Source organism: Oncorhynchus tshawytscha, linkage group LG17 (genome assembly GCF_018296145.1).
Source record: "Oncorhynchus tshawytscha isolate Ot180627B linkage group LG17, Otsh_v2.0, whole genome shotgun sequence".
Taxonomy (NCBI): Eukaryota; Metazoa; Chordata; class Actinopteri; order Salmoniformes; family Salmonidae; genus Oncorhynchus; species Oncorhynchus tshawytscha.
The window spans coordinates 14,181,224-14,187,223 of NC_056445.1; positions in this window are offsets into that span (position 1 = coordinate 14,181,224).

The window sequence follows — 6,000 nt, forward strand, 5'->3', positions numbered from 1 at the left end:
GTGCAGTTGGCCAAATGTTTAGCTAGTGGATAATCTCTGTTATGCTATTTTCTCCACTGAGTTGGCCACAATACTTTATCATGGTGCCGTCAAAGTTGACTCTTCTACCTTTTCCAGGAAGAGCGTCTGCAGCTCATCTTGAGTCAGGCCTTGGATCTCCTGTGTATCTCCTGTTGCATTCTGGGACAAGGCTCTGTTCCTCAGTTTTATCTTGTCTGGAGGACTAATTTCTTGCCAGCCCAACGCTGTAAAACACACGATGTCATCAGTCATAGCCAAGACAGATTAAAGTGTTCGGCTGTAGCTTAATGGTTGAAACTCTGTGTATATTTGTCTGCGGGTCTATGTGTCTCTAAACAGCTATTTGAGTGCCTTATGAACTGATTGTAATCATTTGAGTTATCACGCCCTCCTATCATACAATAAGACCCCTACGTTACCTAGCTTTGGAGGCTCCGGGACAAGCTTCCTGCACTTGTTAGATTCCAGGCCCAGCTTCTCCAGGAACACTTTGTAGGACATGGTTGCCATGTTGTTAGGGCTGTGGTGGGTCCACAGTCTGCAGTGGAGAGGAGATCAAAATCATAGTCCATTTTATTGGGTAAGTAAACTGAAGATCAGAAAAGGAAATGAGAGATAGAGGGGCAACACTGTGAGATATGTGCTGAAAATAAACAGAGCGAGAGAGGGTGAGGAAAAGATGGAGAGAGGGATAGTGTGTGAGAGAGAGAGAGTGGGACAGAGATAAAGTGAGAGGAAGATATAGAAAAAAGGAGAGACAGTGAGACAAAGTGAGAGAGAGCTTCCTGAGTACTGAAACCAATTAAAGCCATGTTAAATGAACCTGTCACACAGAATCCTCTAGAGCCACATCACTAAAAGTTGGGCGACGTTTCTGGAGTGGATTTGACTGCAGGGCCCAAAGTTTTAAAAGTCAATTAGCTCTCTCTCTCAATGAGAAGACAAAGGACTGACCACAAAGTTAGCATTAGTTATCATGTCCATTCCAAAAGATTACTTCTGACCGTAGGGAGTACTGGAAATAGTTGGATCCATCATCCATGATGGGTGTGTGTGCATGCTTGTATGTATTGGACCCTCTCTCCCACCTCTGGTAGTCTCTCTGTGATAAGGGGAAGCAGTAATTCTCCAGTATTCGGCGCAGCTCGTGTTGCTGGATCTGTCCGTCTCGGTTGTAGTCGAATAGACGAAAGGCCCGGATTACATTCTTCAGGTTGCTCCCAATCTGCAGAGTTTCAAAACCAAGAAAACAACTCAGAAGTGTCTGTGTGAACTGCTAAACTCTGTCTGAAGCTCTCTGACTTTCATCTGCACAAGCAGTGGTATTGACGCCTCTGATTCTGAAGCCTTGATCTGTTGATGCAGAGCAGAGTGTGTTCTGTTCCCCAAAGCACTGTGTTGGGGTGAGAGGGGAGGGTGTAAACACAAGTACTGCAGACTTCTGAGAGACAGAGATGGAGCAGAGGGTAAGGGGAGGGATGTTAGAGGGATGAAGGCTGAGTCAGAGAGATAGGTAGGTTTGGGTTTGGAGGCTAGATACAGACTGATTTAAGTCAGACTTATGTCAGACTTATTTTGTGATTGTTAATGGGGGGGTAGTTGGAGTGCTATTTTGGGGTAAATGGTTTCATGAGGGGTTAGGGCAGATAGCTGGGTTTGAGTTTGGGGTCCTTCTAGAGGGGTTACATTTTTGTTTGTAGGTAGTTGTAGGTTACAGGCGGTAAGTGGTAACATTTGTGGGTGATAAGTACAGTATGCTGTACATCTATAGGTTGACTAGCCATAAAGTAAACAGTGATGGGTTAGCTATGGGCAGTGTCCTTTAGAGCCACTGTGTGATCACTCCTTCCTCCATCTTTCCTCATTCTCCTCCACACTTCAGCTCATAGCTCGGGGTGCCACGGAAACCATGGAAGAACAGGAACAGTTAGATACTAAATATACCCCGTTGACTCTTGGGTAATCAGAGTTTTCTGTCGCCCAAAGAGTTCTCTGTCTAATTGCACTCTGATTAGCAGCGCTACCAAACGTCTCCCTGAAAGACAAGCAGGGGAGCCTCCCTCTCCCCACTGGGCTAACACACTGACATTGTCTATATGGCAATGTGTTGCACATAATACTGTCCTTCCAAATGGAGAAGGATAGACTGAAAACAAGCTGATAGAACACCCTCAGGGTCGTATTCATTAGGCACCAAAAGGAAGAAAATGGACTAAAATAAGGAGGGACTACCTGAACATATCCAATAAAAAACACTTATTCGGTTTTCGTTGCGAAACATTTTTAAAACGTTTTCCATTGGATTCCCTAACGAACACCACCCAAGTCACCTTAACTGACCTAAAATGTTAGCATCATATAGTAAGAACCCTTTAGCATCTCATCATTTTGAGTATCATAATGAACAATACTGATTCAAGACTCGATTCCAAAGTCGTTTGAGTCCGCCTTTTGATTCTCTGCTCTCTGTTGTTAACTTCCGAAAAATCTCCCACTGTATGTAGAATCTAACAACTTCGACAACTATGAAAGCTTTCAGACAAGCATACCAATTACCTCTTGCATTAGGACCAGCTTTCATTCTCTTCTGCTGGAGTCAGGGGAAAGGAAACACTAGCTATACAGTCGTGTCGTGTTTAAAAAAAGATCAAATGAAAGGGAATGTATTAAAGACAGATATAAATATGATCCCCCCCATCTCTCCATCCCCTCTCCCAAACGAAGAGGATTCTGTGCTAATTAGAAATGTGTTAAAATCACAAAGGAGAAAGAGAGAGGAGAGCTTACACTATTAATGAGCAGAGACATGGGGATATCATCATCCAATCTCCAGTGCTATCTCTCTATCGCTATCTCTCTATCTCCTCTCTCTGCACACTACGGGCTATGGCTACTCCCCCTCTCCTCTCTCCGTTAATCTGTCTTTGTTTCTTCCTTTTCTGTTCCCTCCCTCGCTTGCTCGCTCTCGCTAACTTTTTGCTTTCTCTTTCTCTCTTCTTTTCTGTCGCTCTTTCTCTTGCTCTGTCTCTCTGTGTCCCTTCCTCTCTCTGTCTTTCTCACCTCCCTTGCTTCCATCATTTTCGTGTCCTCTCTCTCCCATCCCTCTATCTCCACATCCTCTGTCTAACTCTCCCTCCATCCCCTTCCCCCACTTCCATCCCATCCTCTCCCTCCCTCCCTCCCTCCCTCGCTCTCTCCCATCCCTTCCTCCCTAGTCTCCCATCCCTGTCCCAGCCAGTGCCAGTTCACCATTAGGCAGCTGTGTTTCAGGTTGGCATGGCTTGGAGCCTGGCATGGTGCCACAGTGAGCGCCCCTCGCCACCCGCCCGCCCGGCCGGCCCTGCGCTCGTTAATTAACGAAAGCTCTGTTGTTTTTGTTTACCAGCCTGTTATATGTTAATCCATCTTTGTGTGTGTGTGTGTGTGTGTGTGTGTGTGTGTGTGTGTGTGTCCTTGTGAGCTGGTTAGAATGAGATGGATAACACAGCCACAGATCTAGTCACTCAAAGGGGCATTTGGGGATGGGTTACAGACTATGACTGGCTACATATCATCTCTCTCTGTCTGTCTGTCTCTCGATCTCTCACTCTTGCTCTATCTATCTCTCCTTGTCTCTGTTTCTCGCTCTTTCTCCCTTTTTTCTCAATTCCCTGCTTCTTACTTTGTCTCTCCTCTGGTTATAGTATATTTTTATACATAAAAGTATGAATATGTATTCACTCACTACTGTGAGTCACTCTGGATAAGAGCGTCTGCTAAATGACTAAAGCAAATGTATATTTCTCTATCTCAAACTGACAAAGCCAGTGGAGCCACTGTAACTTGTCATTATTTACAGTGTCATAGGGTCAATTGTGTGGAGATGTGTGAGTCTAGGTCGGACTCTGAAGATGTCTTGTAAACAGTGTGTAACGACAGGCCTAAATAGTGTTCCCGCTCCTCTTTCTGTCAACCAGAACTCCTCCACGCGCAATCTAACCTTTCCTGTCACCGTGAATTATGGGTAGGAGACAAGCAGAGGGACGCGGGTGGCTCTCTGAAGAGAGCGATGAAAGACGAGACGGAGGGAGAGACTCAGAAAGGAATGAAGGGAGGTGGATCACAAATAGAAGTTAAGAAGAGAAATCACAGTGACGCAGAGAGGGGGGAGAGGGAGAAAGGGAGAGGGAGAGAGGGAGGAACATAAAGAGAAGAAAAGAGAGAGAGAGAGAATAGATCAGAGAGAAGAGTGCTGCTGCCTTTACGTGTGTCTGTCAGTTAAGGGGGTAATTCTTCTCTGGTCAGAGCATGTCGGTAGAGGTGGGGGTATGGAGGGGGATGGAGGGGTACGGAGGGGGATTAGGGAAAGTAGAGACACTGAAACTCAAAGCATACACCTCTACACAAGGTGACATAGCTAAACCTATGTTGGACGCATTTGAAGTTAAGCATGAGGGAAGTTGGACTTACAACGTTATTATTGATTGAATGAGAGGAAGGGAATGAATGAGAAGTTCAGGAACAGCGAAAGACATAGAGAGCCCACTCAGATCAACAGCGAGATAAACACAGCGAGAGAACCCAATGACCCCAGAAAGTGAGAGAGTGTTCCTCATTCAAAGGTTCTTGGATGGTTACTCCAGAGATGAGCTAATGTTCTCCCTCTGCACTTCTCCAAGGAGGTGAAGGTGGGAGGTATCAGAGGAGGGAGGTAAGAGGGGGACTGCGGTCTACATGGAATATTGATAAGTGAGGCGCATGTGCAGGGCAAACAGCTGTGACTGGTACTTCATCATATGTGTGTGTGTATCACTCATTACCAGCCACAGCTGTTACTCTGAGACTCACCATGCTCTGCAGAGACGACTCATCAGAGAGTGACCGGAGACACACCCACTGTCATATACACACACTCATATATGCACGCAAGCACACGCATGCACACACACATACTCTCTCATATACACACTCACACACTCATAAACACACACACACATACACACACACGTGTGACTGACCTGAGCTGTGATGTATACTCTTAGAAACCTAAAAGGGTTCTTCGGCTGTCCCTTGACAAACCCTTGTTGGTTCCAGGTAGAACCCTTTTGATTCAGGTCTCTCCAGAGATGTTCGATAAAGTCTGGCCTCTGGCTGGGCCACTCAAGGACATTCAGAGATTTGTCTCGAAGCCACTCCTGTGTTATCTTGACTGTGTGCTTAGGGTCGTTGTCCTGTTGGAAGGTAAACCTTAGCCCCAGTCTGAGGTCCTGAGTGCTCTGGAGCATCAAGGATCTTTCTGTACTTTGCTCTGTTCATCTTTACCTCGATCCTGACTAATCTCCCAGTCCCTACCGCTGAAAAACATCCCCACAGCATGATGCTGCCACCACCATGCTTCACTGTAGGGATGGTGCCAGGTTTCCTCCAGAAGTGACGCTTGCCATTCAGACCAAAGAGTTCAATCTAGGTTTCATCAGACCAGAGAATCTTGTTTCTCATGGTCTGAGAGTCTTTAGGTGCCTTCTGGCAATCTCCAAGTGGGATGTCATGTGCCTTTTACTGAGGAGTGGCTTCCGTCTGGCCACTCTACCATAAAGGCCTGATTGGTGGAGTGCTGCAGGGATGGTTTTCCTTCTGGAAGGTTCTCCCATCTCCACAGAGGAACTATCAGAGTGACCATTGGGTTCTTGGTCACCTCCCTGACCAAGGCCCATCTCCCCCGATTGCTCAGTTTGGCCGGGCAGCCAGCTCTAAGAAGAGTCTTGGTGGTTCCAAACTTCTGTAATTTAAGAATGATCGGGGCCACTGTGTTCTTGGGGATCTTCAATGCTGCAGACATTTTTTGGTACCCTTCCCCAGATCTGTACCTCGACACAATCCTGTCTCGGAACTCTACGGACAATTCCTTCAACCTCATGTCTTGGTTTTTGCTCTGACATACAGTCAACTGTGGGACCTTACATAGACAGGTGTGTGCCTTTCTAAAACATGTCCAATCAA